We start from the raw sequence: 17,492 nt of genomic DNA, 5'->3' as shown, positions 1-17,492 counted from the left end.
AAAAGATCCTAGCAAAGGGTCTTCTGCATTGCAACATAGTCAAAAATCAGCCTTTGGCACAGTGAATGAGAGTCACCTCCTGATACAGAGTCTAGAATTTCAGCCTCCTAGCTCAAAGCGTTAGTGAACTATGCAAAAAAAGACACGAAATAGGCCCCGCAGGCCCGTAAAGCAACACACGAGGTGACCTTTGACACTTCCGAAGGTCACACAGATCTGAAACTCGGCACAGTGGATTAGAGTCACCTCCTGATACAGAGTCTAGAATTTCAGCCTCCTAGCTGAAAGCGTTAGTGAACTGTGCAAAAAAAGACACGAAATAGGCCTCATAGGCAAACCTATAACAATACATAACAAACCTCCTGTGCCTACTGAGCATTAATTGTCGTGTTGGGTTCCTTAGATAAGATCAATGGAGGACCAGACAGGGTTTCTATGGCTTCCCTTTATTCCAGCACACCAAACATTTACATGACCCAGAATGCATTGCAACATATATTGTAGGAAGTCCCCGCCTAGACAGCCCCCTACTGTCCTGGCATATCATTGCACATAACTTACACCACATCTCCCCTTCTGAGAACTGTTTTACCATAACATTAAACTTAGTTATTCTAACAGTTATACTTGAGTTTGCTGCTACCAAAATTCACCAAACAAGAATATTTCACCATATTAGTCACACATAAATTTGGTCCTGCTTAACCCATAACTGCAAGCTTCTGAAAATCAACATAATAACAACATACAGCATTTCCCTTTTTTTCACATAACTTTGTTTCTTCAACATAACATAGTACATCTCTTTTTTTTTTTTTCTTCTTTTTTTTCACATGTTTCACAAGTTCAGTCTCTCTGGCTTAATGACAGGTCTTCCTGACCTGGTTCGAATAATTGGAGGGGAGCCTTGTGACCCCTCTGTGGACACAGCAACAGTGTCATGGGCAGTGTCCTGCAGGTCTTCCTCAGCTGCTTGCCCCTGTGTCGTGCTGCTGTTGTCTTTGGCCATAGGTACAAGGTGGCGACGATTCCTCCTGATACTGCCCTGAGGCCCGCTGACCAGGTAGGATCTGGGTGTCTCGTGCGTGGATGTTACAGTACCTGGTGTTTTGGTGTCAGTGACCCACACGCGATCTCCCGGGGACAGTTGAGGGAGATTTCTCACCCTGTGTCTGTGATTGTAGTTGTTTGCGTCCATCCGCCTCCTCTCCTCCTCCCTGCTCTGTACTGCTCGAAGATCTGGGATGGCTGGCTCGAGCACTGCAGGAAACGAAGGTACCGTGGTGCGCAGCCTCCGGCCCATAAGCAGCTGGGCTGGACTGAAGCCGTTACTCAGGGGAGTGCTCCTGTAGGCCAACAGTGCACGGTATGGATCGGACGCCTTCTTCAGCAGGTTTTTGATGGTTTGGACGGCACGCTCGGCCTCGCCGTTGCTTTGAGGATATCTCGGGCTGCTCGTCACATGCTCAAACTCGTACTCCGCTGCAAATGCTGACATCTGGGCACCTGAAAACTGTGGCCCATTGTCTGTGATGAAAGTCTCTGGTATGCCATGCCTGGCAAACATGGACTTGAGGTGCGCGATGACATCAGCACACCTAGTCGGGCTCAGCTGGGCAATCTCAATGTACCTGGAGAAATAATCCACAACCATTAAATACTTAGTGTTCTTTAATGTAAACAGGTCGGCCCCTACCTTCTGCCATGGTCTGTCCGGCAGCCTGGTAGGCATGAGAGGCTCGGCTGCGTTGTTCCGTTCCTTGACACACGCAACACATTTCAGCACCAGCTCTCCGATCTGGCTACTGAGGCCTGGCCACCACACTGATTGTTTGGCCCGCTCACGACACTTGACTATTCCCTGGTGCCCGTCGTGTAACTTCTCTAGCACACTGTTCCTCATCACTGAGGGGATTACTAGTCTAGTCCCCCGCAATAACAGTCCATTGTGTGTGCTGAGTACGGCTCTTTCAGCCCAGTAGGGCCTCACCAGAGTGTCCAGTCTGCTGCGATCTGGCCAGCCCTCTGCGCAGTGTCTCATCACCTCCGAACAGATGCTGTCTGCGCTCAGCTGTTTGCGCAGCTCTGACAGGTAGGCCTCGCTCGCTGGCACGTTTGACAGCACGTAGTCCACATAAATGTTTGTCTCTTCCATCAGGCCATCGCCGTCTGTGACTCCACCTGATTTCAGCGGAGCACGGGAGAGTGTGTCTGCAGCCGTGAGGCTCTTCCCTGGAACGTGTGTGATGGTGTACCTGTATCGCATGAGTCTCATCCTGAATCTTTGTATTCTAGGTGGGAGTGTGTCCAGTGCCTGTCCACCTAGCAGGCTCACGAGGGGTTTGTGGTCGGTCTCCAGCTCAAAGTGAAGGCCGATGATGAAGTTGCTGAACCTTTCACATGCCCAGGTCAGGGCCAGCGCTTCCTTCTCCACCTGAGCGTACCTCTGCTCCGTGCTCGTGAGTGCTCTGGATGCGTATGCCACCAGCGCCCAGGTGCCCTGATACTCCTGAAGAAGAACCCCACCTAGACCGTATGATGAGGCGTCGGCAGAGATTTTCAGGTTCTTGTTCGGGTCGTACAGCTGCAGCACCGGGGTGGACGACAGCTCTTTTTTGAGACCGTTGAATGCTTGGCTTTGCTCTGAGCCCCAGTACCACTGGTTCTTTTTTGATAGCAAGTCCCTTAGCGCTTTGTCTTTTTCAGCTAGGTTTGGTAAGAATTTACCTAGCTGGTTTACCATGCCCAGGAAGCTCCTGAGCTCGCTGATGTTCTGTGGCGGATCCATCTCTTGCATGGCGCATGTCTTATCTGGGTCCGGCCGGACTCCCTCTGGCGATATGATGTAGCCGAGGAACTTCACCGTTGTCTGATTGAATACACACTTGGCTGTGTTCAGAGTGATGCCTGCCTCTTGTGCCTTTTCCAGAACTGCATGCACGCGGGCGTCATGCTCAGCCTGCGTGGACCCCCATATGAGCACATCATCCATGTGGCAGACGACTCCTTCCAGCCCCTCTGTCACCTTCACCATCTGGTTCTGGAAGTGTTCTGGCGCTGACGAGATGCCAAATGGAAGGCGGTTGTAGAAGTAGCGTCCGAATGGGGTGATAAATGTTGTGTAGTGGGCACAGTCTTTAGTCAGTGGGATTTGCCAGAACCCCATGTTGGCATCTATCTTTGAGAATAACTTTGCCCCTGAGAGCATGCCTAGAGTCTGGTCCACTGACGGGAGGATGAACTTTTCCCGCCGTACAGCTTCATTCAGTGGAGAGAGGTCGACGCAGATCCTGACCTCGTCTTTAGCCTTCTTTGGTGCCACCACCATGCCGGAACACCACTCGGTTGGTTCCTCAATCCGGCTGATGACTCCGAGCTGCTCCATGCGCTGGAGCTCCCGCTTTACTTTTCCCATCAGAGGTAGTGGGACACGTCGTGGCACTTTCAGAGACACAGGCTTGGCGTCAGGTTTGAGCTTAATGGTGTATGGCTGTTGTACTAGTCCCAGCCCATCACACAGCTTTGGATAAGTCTGCTTTACTGAGTCCATGTCAATACTGTCTATCCTTGCCACCAGCCTGAGGTTGACTGATGCAAGACGGCTCAGCAGAGCTGTGGTCAGGTTTTTAATCACGTACATGTCCTCTGTGGTGTGCTTGTCACCGCAGTACAGCACTTTTCTGGCCACCCCAAGTACAGACAATGGCTTATGCCCGGGCCCAAACAGTGCTTTGTTGCCCGGTGCTAGGCTGCTGGATGCCCCCCCACATATCTGTTTATACACCCGCTCGGGTATGACGGTGACATCAGCCCCAGTGTCTATTTTAAAATGCACTTGAGTGTCTCTGATCTTCACGTCTACTGTCCATGCCTGTTTGCCTGCGCCTACTATGCCAAGGAAAATGTCCTCCTCTGTGTCCTCAGCCACCGCACTCACACACTTGTTAGACCTACACACTTTACTGTAATGTCCACGTTTCCCGCATTTATGACACTCTGCATTCTTTGCGGGGCAGTTGAAACTGGCATGAGCTGGTGTCTTACCACATCTCTGGCATGACTGCCCTGCTGCCGGTGTGTAGCGCCTGTCCTTGGTCTGCTTAGCTGGGTGTTTGCTTTTCCAAGCTGGCATTTTTTTTTCTTTGTCTTTGTTGCTGCGGACTGCGTCCACTGTCGCTCTGTCCCCTCGAATATCCGTCTGTTGCCTTTTAATGTCCTCTGCTTGCCTGACCATGTTGATGGCTTTTGCCAAGTCCAGTCTACTCTCCATCTGCATTCTTTGCGAGAGTGCGCTGTCTCTGATGCCCACCACGATCCGGTCCCGCAGCAGTTCCTCGCGAAGTGCCCCATATCCGCAGTCTTCAGCGAGTGCATACAGAGCGGTGATGAATGAGTCTGCAGATTCTGTCGGCCCTTGTGCTCGCATGTTGAACTTGGCTCGCTGATATATTACATTCTTTTTAGGCACAAAAAAGTTTGTAAAACCTTCTTTCACGGAGTGATATTCCAGTACTTGTTCCTCCGTTAAGCGTAGCCCTCTCAACACGTCGTCTGCTTCGTCTCCCATGCAATAAATCAGCGTGTTCACCTGATTTGCTTGCGAAGACTTGTGCAAGTCGCTGGCCACTCGGAAGCGTTCAAAGCGCCTAATCCACTTTTCCCAGTCCTGTGGCTTCGAAAAGTCGAAGGATTCGGGAGGGTTTATCGAGAACATAGCTGAAGCCGTAGCACGTGCTTGAGCCTGTGGAACGGCTTGCTGCACATGCGCTGCCGCTGGTTCCTGCTCCTCTTCCAACATGCTTTCTGGCTGAGTAAACTTTCTTTTTTTTTCTCGTATAACACACTCCTTTCCTACCCTTCACTGATGAACCACTTCTGACACCATGTCGTGTTGGGTTCCTTAGATAAGATCAATGGAGGACCAGACAGGTTTTCTATGGCTTCCCTTTATTCCAGCACACCAAACATTTACATGACCCAGAATGCATTGCAACATATATTGTAGGAAGTCCCCGCCTAGACAGCCCCCTACTGTCCTGGCATATCATTGCACATAACTTACACCACATTAATAACATGTCATAATCAAAGGAGAACTAATTAAAATGGATGTCCTTAACATGAACCTATTGTATTATTGAATTATCAAGGAAACCTTCGTGTTTTTACGTTTAGAAATGTTAAAGATATTAAAAGAAAACCATAACACAATGAGGAAAATACCGTGGCGAACAAGTAGTGCCCAGAGCGTGTCTCGAACCCCAGTCTCCCAGACCACAGTCAACTGCACTAACCAGTCGGCCAAATGCTGATGTGTTGCCCAGGCGGGCAAGGCCTTATCTTATCTGTGGTCGTTACACTATGTTCCAAAAAGTATTGTTTATGATGGACAAGATCCGGCATTTTACGTTGAATTCTATTGTTCAGGTTTTAAAATTCTAGCTAAATACATAAAAAAGGGAGGTGAGGTGTGAGCTTCATAACACAACTTCTGTGCCTACTGAGCATTAATAACATGGGGTTAGCCATAGAAAGGGGCGATAACAGCCTCCTGCGCCTACTAGTAGGTAGAGTAGGGCCCTACTGGCCCATATCTATGGGATGATTGTTATCATTTTGTCCTTCATTCAATGGTATGACAGCAGTCAAATCGGGTGACGGATCCCATAGACTTTGCATAGTACTATATCCGTGGTGTTCCCATTAAAACCTCAATAAAACACTGCTAAAACAGCATTAAATAAAAATGCTTTTACAAACTGACAGTAACAAACAGTACCTTGCGCGACAAAAACTCATAATTTAGCCACTATAACAAAGAATAATATATAAATAATAATAATGTCATAATCTGTGTATATATCACGACAATTTTCGGTACCACGGAAAATAGTGATGAGAGGTCATGGGCATTTCACTGATTTTTGTGAGATCAGGTTGATCTGGGTACAGCGAGCGAAACAACCAGAGTCAAATTCCCTGTTGGACAATGTTCAAACTTGGCCAATAAAGATGATTCTGATTCTGATTCTGATTCTGATTCTGGTTTAGACTCATGTACAGGATTTCTGTTCTGTTCTATGTTTCACAATATTGTCTTTGGTATCATTTTAAAGGGGTTATTTTAATCATTCATTCAAGCTAAGATGTGATACATTTCCTGAATCCTTATGGTCCTGTGAGTATTCCAGTTTTTGTATTTTGTGTCTCTGTTGTTCCTAGATGACACAGGGATAAAATATAGTGTTGTTAATTGTCCTTCAACAATTATTAATAATTAATAATTCATAAAGTAGATTATTTATCATATTGAATCATCAAAATAACTTTTTAACAAGGAAAATGAAACCTTTAACAGCAGGATCAGTCTCAAAGTATGGGTTATTCAACAGAATAACAATTGAAGGATGAAATCCGAACACAGGCTCCGGCAACCAACATTAGCGGCAAACGTGCCCAAAATAAACAAGGACGACTTCTTTCACTCACAATTTATTTACACCAGTGTAAATAATAAGCAGATGGTAAAACACTTCGGATAAATTCTGACGGCTCAACTACATTAACAGGGACAAGAAATCATATAATGCAAATCTTCTGATGACATGTGTGTGTGTGCGTGTGTGTGTGTGTGTGCGTGCGTGCCTGCGTGCGTGTGTGCGTGCGTGCGTGCGTGCGTGCGTGCGTGCGTGCGTGCGTGCGTGCGTGCATGCGCGTGTGTGTGTGTTTGGTCTGGCCGATCAGCATTCCTTGGGGAACAGCTGAGTGGTTACGCTCAGCAGATGGATGAGGGGACAACAGCTTGGCCTCCTTCAGCTACAGGTCGGTCCGAAGGCATTCACGTCGAGGCCTGCATTTCCACCTTCTAGTTTGCCAGATTGTCGTGTGCTTTTGCCTCGCTTTCCAGCGTTCCTGATTTCTGTCCTGTTCCTGCCTGCCTGCCTGTAACCCTGCATGACTCCCGGTTTTGGATTTTTGCCTGCCCCTTTGGACTTGTTTGCCTGATCTGCCTGTCTGCCCGGTTTGACCCCTGCCTGTCTTTGACCAGTATTAAAGCCTCACGGACTCTGATTCTGCCTGGTGTTGTGCTTTTGGGTTCTCTGTCCTGTCTGAGCCGTGACAGGATGAAATCCGAACACAGGCTCCGGCAACCAACATTAGCGGCAGACGTGCGCAAAATAAACAAGGACGACTTCTTTCACTCAGAATTTATTTACACCAGTGTCAAGCAAATGGTAAAACACTTTGGATAAATTCTGACGGCTCAAATACATTAACATGGACAACAAATCATATAATGCAAATCTTCAGATCACGTGTGTGTGTGTGTGTGTGTGTGTGTTGTGTGTGTGTGTGTGTGTGTGTGTGTGTGTGTGTGTGTGTGTGTGTGTGTGTGTGTGTGTGTGTGTGTGTGTGTGTGTTAGTGTGTGTGTGTGTGTGTGTGTGTGTGTGTGTGTGTGTGTGTGTGTGTGTGTGTGTGTGTGTGTCTGTGCGTGTGTGTGTGTGTGTGTGTGTGTGTGTGTGTGTGTGTGTGTGTGTGTGTGTGTGTGTGTGTGTGAGTGTGTGTTTGGTCTGGCCGATCAGCATTCCTTGGGGAACAGCTGGGTGGTTACGCTCAGCAGATGGATGAGGGGACAGCAGCTGGATGAGGGGACAACAGCTTGGCTTCCTTCAGCTCCAGGTCGGTCCGAAGGCGTTCACGTCGAGGCCTGCAGGTCCCTGGTTCGGCTTTCTGGGCTCGGAACCTCGTGGGTCACTCGTGCAGCGCTGCAGAACGGACGCTCCTTCGGTCAACAATCCTGGAGGTCCTTGGCTGGTCCCTCCTGGTGCTACAGCAGACCTGTAGGGGAGAGGAAAAAGGCAGAGAAGAGAGAAGAGAGGAAGTCCATGCTCCTTCCTGCAGCTTGGGGTCCTTGTCCAATCAGAGTGTGGTCCCTTATCACCAAGGGGCCACATATGTAAATCCTGGCTGAGCTTCGTGTCCAGGGGTTTTTCTGTTGTTCCAAGCCGTGTGGCCACGGTGTCGTAAAACTGTAGGGTGGCTTCGGTCGAAGGCCCAGAATCTGGTCTGGTAGCCTGGTCGAAGCCTGACTGTTCACATAATCACACATTTCATATGAGTTCATAATCACCCCATGAGTTTATAATCACACATGAATTCATAATCACACATGAATTCATAATCACATGGGCGATGGCACAACAATAGTATATCATTCAGATGAAAATTGTGTAAAAATGTGTGTTGTTTATAGTTTAAAGAGCTGCAGTGACATCTATGTTGGTCAGAAAGATTCACATCTTAGCTTGAATGAATGGTTAAAGGTTCCCCTTTAAAATGAAACCAAAGAACATATAGTGAAACATTGACAGATTTCCTGTACATGAGTCTAAACCAGGACATGCAGCAGCAGCTAAAGTGTAATTTTCTGAAGGAGGTGGGTAACTATGATCCAGCTGCCACTCTGGTATGATATTTTGGTTATCAGACCAAAATATCATCTACAGACATAGATGTTTTCAAAGATTATAAGCAAGTTTTGTCTCTGTGAGTGGTGCTGGTATCTGGTCTGGAACATGGACTAACTGGAGGACTGGAATTACTCTAGTCTTGTTCTGTGACTGGTTTCCACCAACAGGAGGTTGTTTTTTAGTTTTGTTGATAAGGAAGTAAATACTTAACACGCCTCAGCTGAGTCTCAAACAACTGATACAAATATCTTGCTTGATCTACTTAAAAAAGATAAGTCAACTTTTTGCATGAGATTATTATGTAGATCAAGAAAGACTAGACTTTGTATAAACTACTTAATCTTTTGTATGTAAAAATACATTTTGCAAGTACAGTCAAGTTAATTGTGTTAAGTTTACTTTATCAAAATTAAGTTTATTTTACTTGCAAATGAATTTTGTACACACTAAAGTAGTTTATACAAAGCCTAGTCTTTCTTGATCTACATAAAAATCTCATGCGAAAAAGTCGCCTTAATTATTTTAAAGTAGATCAAGCCAGATATTTTTTACTGTGGTTTCTACATAAACAAATAAAGCATGTTTCATCTAAACGTTGGTCAATCTGCCCAATAGATTAAAATTGTTAAAGGAAAAGTAAATATGTAGTTTGTGTGTAAATGAAAAGATTACTGGGATTACATAAATACTGCTTGTTAAGGAAAAAATGCACAATGTCTTGTTTTTTGAACAAATGCAGATTAAGTTAAAAACTAGATGTATTCATGTAAAGCAACAAACTTCACTTTTAATTGTTAATATCACAGATTTAAATATGTTATATTTACATGATTAGATTTATTTTTTCAGTGCAGAGGCTGTTTTTTAGTTTGATAAGGAAGTGCATACCTGACACGCCTCAGCTGCGTCTCAAACACCCAAACACATTTAGTTCTGCTGTTTCTACCTGAGGATTCCCAGGTGAAAGAACGTGTCCTGATCCGTCAACACCTTCTCCCGTCAGCAGGTTCACCAGCAGAACCAGACGGACCAGTTCAACCCGGTCAGAAGAAGCTTCTCTGGAGGAAATCCAACTGTTAAAGGAAATAACTCATTTCTAACATTTAACACAACCTACAGAGAACCAACAACTGTCGGTGCGTCCGAAATGCCGTACTAAAAAGTAAATACTAAAAAGTATACTTAAGTTTCGGCACACTTTTGAGTAAATATCAGTAGTATGCATTAATTCGGACGTACTATTAAGAGCGCACACGGCACTTCCTGCCGTTGGGAGGGGGGGGGTTGTTACCATGGTAACCTGTCACATCAGCAGTAGCAGCTGTTACCATGGTAACCTGTCACATCAGCGGTAGCAGAGACGTTCTATAAACCGAGACAGCCCACTACGGTTGTGTTTCCTGTATCTCTGTCACGTGACTGCCCCGCCCCTTTAGGAGACCGGAAGTAGGTCCTGAGTCTATTGAGTCCTATGGGAAAAGTGAACGTGAGCACAGATTATTACCAATTCCTTCGCCCCATAGTAACCTAAGTCAATATGGGACCCATCTTTCAAAAGCCACAAACCTTCTGAACATTCTGACACCAAAATGGACATTTCCAGACCGACAGATTAGGAGAAAATGAACTTTGTTTGAGACCTGTCTCTGTCTGAGCAACACACTCTCGCCAGATTTGGCTCTCATCGTTTTCCCATCGGATAAAATGAAGTTTAAAACTAAAATAAAACTTGCTCTTTTGCTTAATAATACTGTTATTTTTATTATTTAAGTCTTTTTGGAAGAAAGTTGTACTGTATCTAGTGTTGTATGTTCCAAAACGATGTGGGGAGAGGAGCGGCCACGCCCACTTAGGAGACAGGAAGTGAGGTCACAGGGGGCGGCCACGCCCACTTAGGAGACAGGAAGTGAGGTCAGAGGGGCGGCCACGCCCACTTAGGAGACCGGAAGTGTATACCGTTTCATACCATTGGCAGTAACGGTAATGCGCTATCTTCTGTAGAGAGGATCTTTGCTAGTGTCCATCAATTCACACTAAAAAAATTATCCGGATTGAGTATGGATAGTACATACTATTGAGTATGGATAGTATATACTAATGAGTATGGATAGTACATACTATTGAGTATGGATAGTATATACTAATGAGTATGGATAGTACATACTATTGAGTATGGATAGTATATACTAATGAGTATGGATAGTACATACTATTGAGTATGGATAGTATATACTAATGAGTATGGATAGTACATACTATTGAGTATGGATAGTATATACTAATGAGTATGGATAGTACATACTATTGAGTATGGATAGTATATACTAATGAGTATGGATAGTACATACTATTAAGTATGGATAGTACATACTAATGAGTATGGATAGTACATACTAATGAGTATGGATAGTACATACTATTAAGTATGGATAGTACATACTAATGAGTATGGATAGTACATACTAATGAGTATGGATAGTACATACTAATGAGTATAGATAGTACATACTATTGAGTATGGATAGTATATACTAATGAGTATGGATAGTACATACTATTGAGTATGGATAGTACATACTATTGATATGGATAGTACATACTATTGATATAATATAATAGACTCCATCACCACATTCAAAACACAACTCAAGACTCACCTGTTTAAACTTGCCCATTCACTTTGACCGGTCACCACACACTACCTCCCACCATACTGTTCTGTTATCTGTACTGTTGCTCCTTGATTGTATGTATTGTGTATGTGTGTATGTATTATAATTTCTACTTTATTATTATTGTATTTCCTTTATTGTATTGTTTTGTTTTTATTCTGTAAGGTGACCTTGGGTGACATGAAAGGCGCCGTTAAATAAAATGAATTATTATTATTATTATTATTATATGGATAGTACATACTATTGAGTATGGATAGTACATACTAATGAGTATGGATAGTACATACTATTGAGTATGGATAGTACATACTATTGAGTATGGATAGTACATACTATTGAGTATGGATAGTACATACTATTGATATGGATAGTACATACTATTAAGTATGGATAGTACATACTATTGATATGGATAGTACATACTATTGAGTATGGATAGTACATACTATTGAGTATGGATAGTACATACTATTGATATGGATAGTACATACTAATGATATGGATAGTACATACTATTGATATGGATAGTACATACTATTGAGTACGGATAGTACATACTATTGAGTACGTTCTAATGTTTCGGACGCACTAAAACATCTCACATACTCATTTTGCTACTCATTAGAAGGAAGTGTGTAGCAGAACTAACGTTGCCACAGTAACTGTTAAATAGTAACGTAGAATGTTTTGAGTGGCAGGTAATGTGTCGTTGCCTTGGTTACTGAGACGCTCTTCTTATGCCGGTTAGCTACATGTTGTGTGCTCGTCATTTCATAAAAATATTACTTGAAAACAAGTATGTAATAGTAATTGCATTCTCACATTTTGTTATATATATATATATATATATATATATATATATATATATATATATATATATATATATATATATATATACAGTGTTGGGTGTAACGCGTTACAAAGTAACGCGTTACTGTAACGAGATTACATTCGCCAGTAACGCAGTAATGTAACGCGTTACAGTTGTAATTTGGGTAAACCCGTTATAGTTACTCTAAGACAAGACAAAATACGTTACTTTAGTTACTTTAAGCTTTTCAACTACATGTAGAACGGGAGAACAGAAAAGAAAATCAAACTTGCCTTTCATGCGTCTTCACGCGTTGCACTGCAACACTTGTCTGACTTGAGGTTGATTTATGGTTCCGCGTTAAATCGACGCAATGCCTACGGCGTAGGGTACGCGGCGACGCACACCGTACGGTGCGCGTCGCCACGTACCCTACGCCATAAGTTCTGCGTTGGTGTAACGCAGAACCATAAATCAGCCTTTAACGTGATCTTACGGGACTTTACGGGATTTTGATGGGACTTCTGGTGCTGATCTGGGCACTGCAGTAATAAAGGTCCAACTATAGGACTGTCTCAGAAAATTTGAATATTGTGATAAAGTTCTTTATTTTCTGTAATGCAATTAAAAAAAAACAAAAATGTCATACATTCTGGATTCATTACAAATCAACTGAAATATTGCAAGCCTTTTATTATTTTAATATTGCTGATTATGGCTTACAGTTTAAGATTAAGATTCCCAGAATATTCAAATTTTTTGAGATAGGATATTTGAGTTTTCTTAAGTTGTAAACCATGATCAGCAATATTAAAATAATAAAAGGCTTGCAATATTTCAGTTGATTTGTAATGAATCCAGAATGTATGACATTTTTTTTTTTTTTTTAATTGCATTACAGAAAATAAAGAACTTTATCACAATATTCAAATTTTCTGAGACAGTCCTGTATATGTTGTTCATTGGTAATCGAGTTATGGTGCAGCTCAGGTGATATTGCGGAGTAATCCAAAAGTAATGTAACTAGTAATGTAACTAGTTACTTTCAGCAACCAGTAACTAAGTAGTGTAAGGGATAACTTTTTTTAAAAGTAACTAGTAATATGTAATGGATTACTTTTTTTGAGTAACTGCCCCAACACTGTATATATATATATATATATATATATATATATATATATATACTCACTCACTCTCACTCATCTTCTCCCGCTTTTCCGTTACCGGGTCGCGGGGGCAGCAGCCTCAGCAGGGATGCCCAGACTTCCCTCACCCCAGACACTTCCTCCAGCTCCTCCGGGGGGAGTCCGAGGCGTTCCCAGGCCAGCCGAGAGACATAGTCTCTCCAGCGTGTCCTGGGTCTTCCCCGGGGTCTCCTCCCGGTGGGACATGCCTGGAACACCTCCCTAGGGAGGCGTCCAGGAGGCATCCGGTACAGATCTCCAAGCCACCTCAGCTGACTCCTCTCAACGTGAAGGAGCAGCGGCTCGACTCCGAGCTCCTCCCGGGTGACGGAACTCCTCACCCGATCTCTAAGGGAGCGTCCAGCCACCCTGCGGAGGAAACTCATCTCGGCCGCTTGTATCCGCGATCTTGTCCTTTCGGTCACTACCCAAAGTTCATGACCATAGGTGAGGGTAGGGGCGTAGATTGACCGCTAAATCGAGAGCTTCGCCTTTCGACTCAGCTCCCTCTTCACCACGACGGTCCAGTACATCGACCGCATTACTGCGGACGCTGCACCGATCCGTCTGTCAATCTCACGCTCCATCGTTCCCTCACTCGTGAACAAGATCCCGAGATACTTGAACTCCTCCACCTGAGGCAGGACTTCTCCACCCACCCGGAGAAGGCATGCCACCCTTTTCCGGTCGAGAACCATGGCCTCGGTCTTGGAGGTGCTGATTCTCATCCCTGCCGCGTCGCACTCGGCCGCAAACCGCCCCAGCACATGCTGGAGGTCCCGGTCTGATGAAGCCAACAGGACAACATCATCTGCAAAAAGCAGAGATGAAATCCTGAGGTTCCCAAACCGGATCCCCTCCGGCCCCTGGCTGCGCCTAGAAATCCTGTCCATAAAAATTATGAACAGGACCGGTGACAAAGGGCAGCCCTGCCGGAGTCCAACATGCACTGGGAACAAGTCTGACTTACTGCCGGCAATGCGAACCAGACTCCTGCTTCGATCATACAGAGACCGGACAGCCCTTAGTAGAGGGCCCCGGAGTCCATACTCACTGACCCCCCACAGAATGGCACGAGGGACACGGTCAAATGCCTTCTCCAGATCCACAAAACACATGTAGACTGGTTGGGCAAATTCCCATGAACCCTCGAGCACCCTGCGGAGGGTATAGAGCTGGTCCAGTGTTCCACGACCGGGACGAAAACCGCATTGTTCCTCCTGAATCCGAGGTTCGACTATCGGCCGTAATCTCCTCTCCAGTACCCTGGAGTAGACTTTCCCGGGGAGGCTGAGAAGTGTGATCCCCCTGGGTTAAGGAGATCCGCGAAGTATTCCTTCCACCGTCCGACAATGTCCCCAGTCGAGGTCAACAGCTCCCCACCAGCACCATAAACGGTGCCGGCAGAGTACTGCTTCCCCCTTCTGAGGCGCCGTACGGTCCTCCAGAATTTCCTCGAGGCCGACCGAAAGTCCTCCTCCATGGCCTCCCCGAACTCCTCCCAGACCCGAGTTTTTGCCTCCAAGACTGCCCGAGCCGCGGCCCGCTTGGCCTGCCGGTACCTGTCTACTGCGTCAGGAGTCCCACCGGCCAACATAGCCCGGTAGGACTCCTTCTTCAGTCTGACGGCATCCTGTACTTCCGGTGTCCACCACCGGGTTCTAGGATTGCTGCCACGACAGGCACCGGAGACCTTGCGTCCACAACTTCGAGCCGCCTCGTCGACAATGGAGGCAGAGAACATGGTCCACTCGGACTCGATGTCCGCCGCCTCCCCCGGGATCCGAGAGAAGCTCTCCCGGAGGTGGGAGTTGAAGATGTCCCTGACAGAGGGCTCGGCCAGACGTTCCCAACAGACCCTCACAATCCGTTTGGGTCTGCCCGGTCTGTCCAACCTCCTCCTCCGCCAGCGCATCCAACTCACCACCAGGTGGTGATCAGTTGACAGCTCAGCCCCTCTCTTCACCCGAGTGTCCAAGACATGCGGCCGAAGGTCAGATGAAACGACAACAAAGTCGATCATTGACCTCCGGCCTAGGGTGTCCAAACGAACATAACTATCTCACTTAAATCATACATGCACACAAAGATACTCTACGAGAGCCTCTAAACTCTAAAGCACCCCTGCTCTTAGTGAACGTGGATGTTCTCTGTTTTGTCATCCTACTGGAGAACTTCTAATCTCTCCTTATTTTTGCAATAACCGGAGAGGGTAGCTAAACCAAAGTGTCCTCTAAAGAGTGAATGTGAGTTAGGAGACCAGATCTAACTATCTGAAGTCTCTATAACCACAGAGGGTCCACGACGGTCCGGTACAGCGTCCGCTGCACCGATCCGTCTGTCAATCTCTGCTCCATCGTTCCCTCACTCGTGAACAACGAGATACTTGAACTCCTCCACCCACCCGGAGAAGGAACACCACCCTTCACAGGACAACATTCACAAATGCACAGAACAATTCACACGTGCGTAGGACAAGATACACAAATGTAATTTTGATGCACTTATGTTAGAATAACATATTTTCATATGCACTAAACTTAACCTGAGTTACATCCTTACTGTTGTGAGTTTAAAGGCTCTGCTGGGAGTTGAACCCAGGATCTCCTGTTTACGAGACAGGCGCTTTGACCACTAAGACACAGGGCCCTTTTCCCTCAACATTTCCACTTTTTTTTGAAATTGTACTTCAGCATTAATCTCTACATTTTGACGTTTTGCTCGACATTTGGAATTTTTTATCGAAATTGTACTTCAACATTAATCTCTACATTTCGACTTTTTTATCGAAAATGTACTTAAACATTATTATCGACATTTTTACTTTTTTCTCAAAATTGTACTTCAACATTAAGCGCAGAGGTTTCGCAGGACATTCACTCCAGAGAGTGCTCAAACTCCTTGGAGTTAGAGGACTGCAGTTGAGGAGAGCCACCAAGAACATCCTCGAGGCCACAGAAAAGGCCTTGCGGTACTGTGGATCCGTAGGGGGGGATCTGTGGTGCGCTACTTGGACACAAGCCGGGGATTGATCACCCCCGGCTGGGGGAGAAATAGACATTTCTTCCCTGACCGGGAATTGAACCCGGACCGTGGTGGTGAAAGCACAAAATCCTAGCCATTAGACCATCAGGGACAAATGTGACATCATGACAACTTCACTGCAACTTCACTGCATCGCCAGTGAGTGGCGGAACAGAAAAAACTTGACAAATGTGCATACGCCAGAATTGAGCCGTGCATGAAGCACCACAACTTTTCACATTTGAGTAACTTTCTGGACATCAGACCGTGAGCGTAGAAAGTGGTGTACGGACATTTTTTGTAAATAAGGCCCCTGATGGATGAGTTATAAATCACAGTCTTGTCTAAGGTTAAGACATCGTAGATTTAACAAGCCTTTTTCTCACCATTAAGCATTGTTGGCAGGATTTGAACCTGCGCGAGGAATCCCCAATGGATTTCGAGTCCATCGCCTTAACCACTCGGCCACAACAACCACTCTAAAAGGAGTGAATCTGCAGAATCAGATAAATAAATGCAATTCCCTTTATTTAAAGATGGTTCCTGCTTTCTTCAAGGCAGGTGATGGTGCAGACTTGAATAATTCAAGCTACATATCAAAGTTTTCTGTTGCAGCTAAAGTTAGTCTGGTTGGTAAACTTGTAAGGATGGATAAAACAAGATTGAAAGTTCATTATGACCCTGATGTGAGTTGAACACATAACCTTCTGATCTGGAGTCAGACGCGCTACCATTGCACCACAGAGCCTTTTCTGATATTGTCTGAGGTTGTACACCAATCTGATCATAGCGGGCACACCTTCCAAACCAAATAACTTCCGTCTTGTTTTCATGAAGCTTCATCCATGTTTTAAAGTTCTGAGACAGTCCATCAAGGGGTTCAGTGGGTTACTATGATGCAGAGAAAAATAGATGTAAAATATATGAGATGTTCTACACTTGGAGCTTTGTTAATTTATTTATTTTTAATTACATCCAGTGTTTGAACAAGGTGTGACTGACTTATCTAAATATATAAAACCTTGGTTGGAACCATGGCAGCTGGGAGGGCAGGCCTTGGCAGCTTTCCCAAGCCATGCCACGACCACGCTCGTGGAAAGGAGAAGCGCCAACTGGTCCAAGAGGAGATACGTGCTGAGATGGAGGAGGAACGCTGCAGCAAGATGGTCGGCATGTCAGAGCAAGGGGCGTGGACAAGGTGGGAGCATGCAGAACCTCGCAAACTCACCTGGGAAGAACTCTGGAGAGCTGAACCTCTGCGCACAAAGTTCCTCAATCAATCAGTGTACGACGTCCTCCCAAACCCGGCCAACCTGCACACCTGGG

The 17,492-nt window shown here is 45.3% G+C and overlaps 1 protein-coding gene and 4 non-coding genes across 5 annotated transcripts in view; all 5 read right to left on the bottom strand.

Moving 5' to 3' along the window:
- Positions 1 to 17,492, bottom strand: part of LOC133452321 (NLR family CARD domain-containing protein 3-like) — a 674,416-nt gene that overhangs the window by 309,878 nt on the left and 347,046 nt on the right. The window lies entirely within an intron of this gene.
- Positions 15,719 to 15,791, bottom strand: trnat-cgu (transfer RNA threonine (anticodon CGU)). Its single transcript has one exon. It is a non-coding gene; the product is annotated as a tRNA-Thr (tRNA).
- trnae-uuc (transfer RNA glutamic acid (anticodon UUC)) lies at positions 16,207 to 16,278 on the bottom strand. Its single transcript has one exon. It is a non-coding gene; the product is annotated as a tRNA-Glu (tRNA).
- Positions 16,560 to 16,641, bottom strand: trnas-cga (transfer RNA serine (anticodon CGA)). Its single transcript has one exon. It is a non-coding gene; the product is annotated as a tRNA-Ser (tRNA).
- Positions 16,843 to 16,914, bottom strand: trnaw-cca (transfer RNA tryptophan (anticodon CCA)). The gene has a single exon. It is a non-coding gene; the product is annotated as a tRNA-Trp (tRNA).

The sequence above is a fragment of the Cololabis saira genome, chromosome 10 (assembly GCF_033807715.1).
Source record: "Cololabis saira isolate AMF1-May2022 chromosome 10, fColSai1.1, whole genome shotgun sequence".
In the NCBI taxonomy this organism is placed as follows: domain Eukaryota; kingdom Metazoa; phylum Chordata; class Actinopteri; order Beloniformes; family Belonidae; genus Cololabis; species Cololabis saira.
The sequence above is the reverse complement of the archived record's forward strand: the minus strand, read 5'-3'. Positions and strand labels throughout refer to the sequence as shown.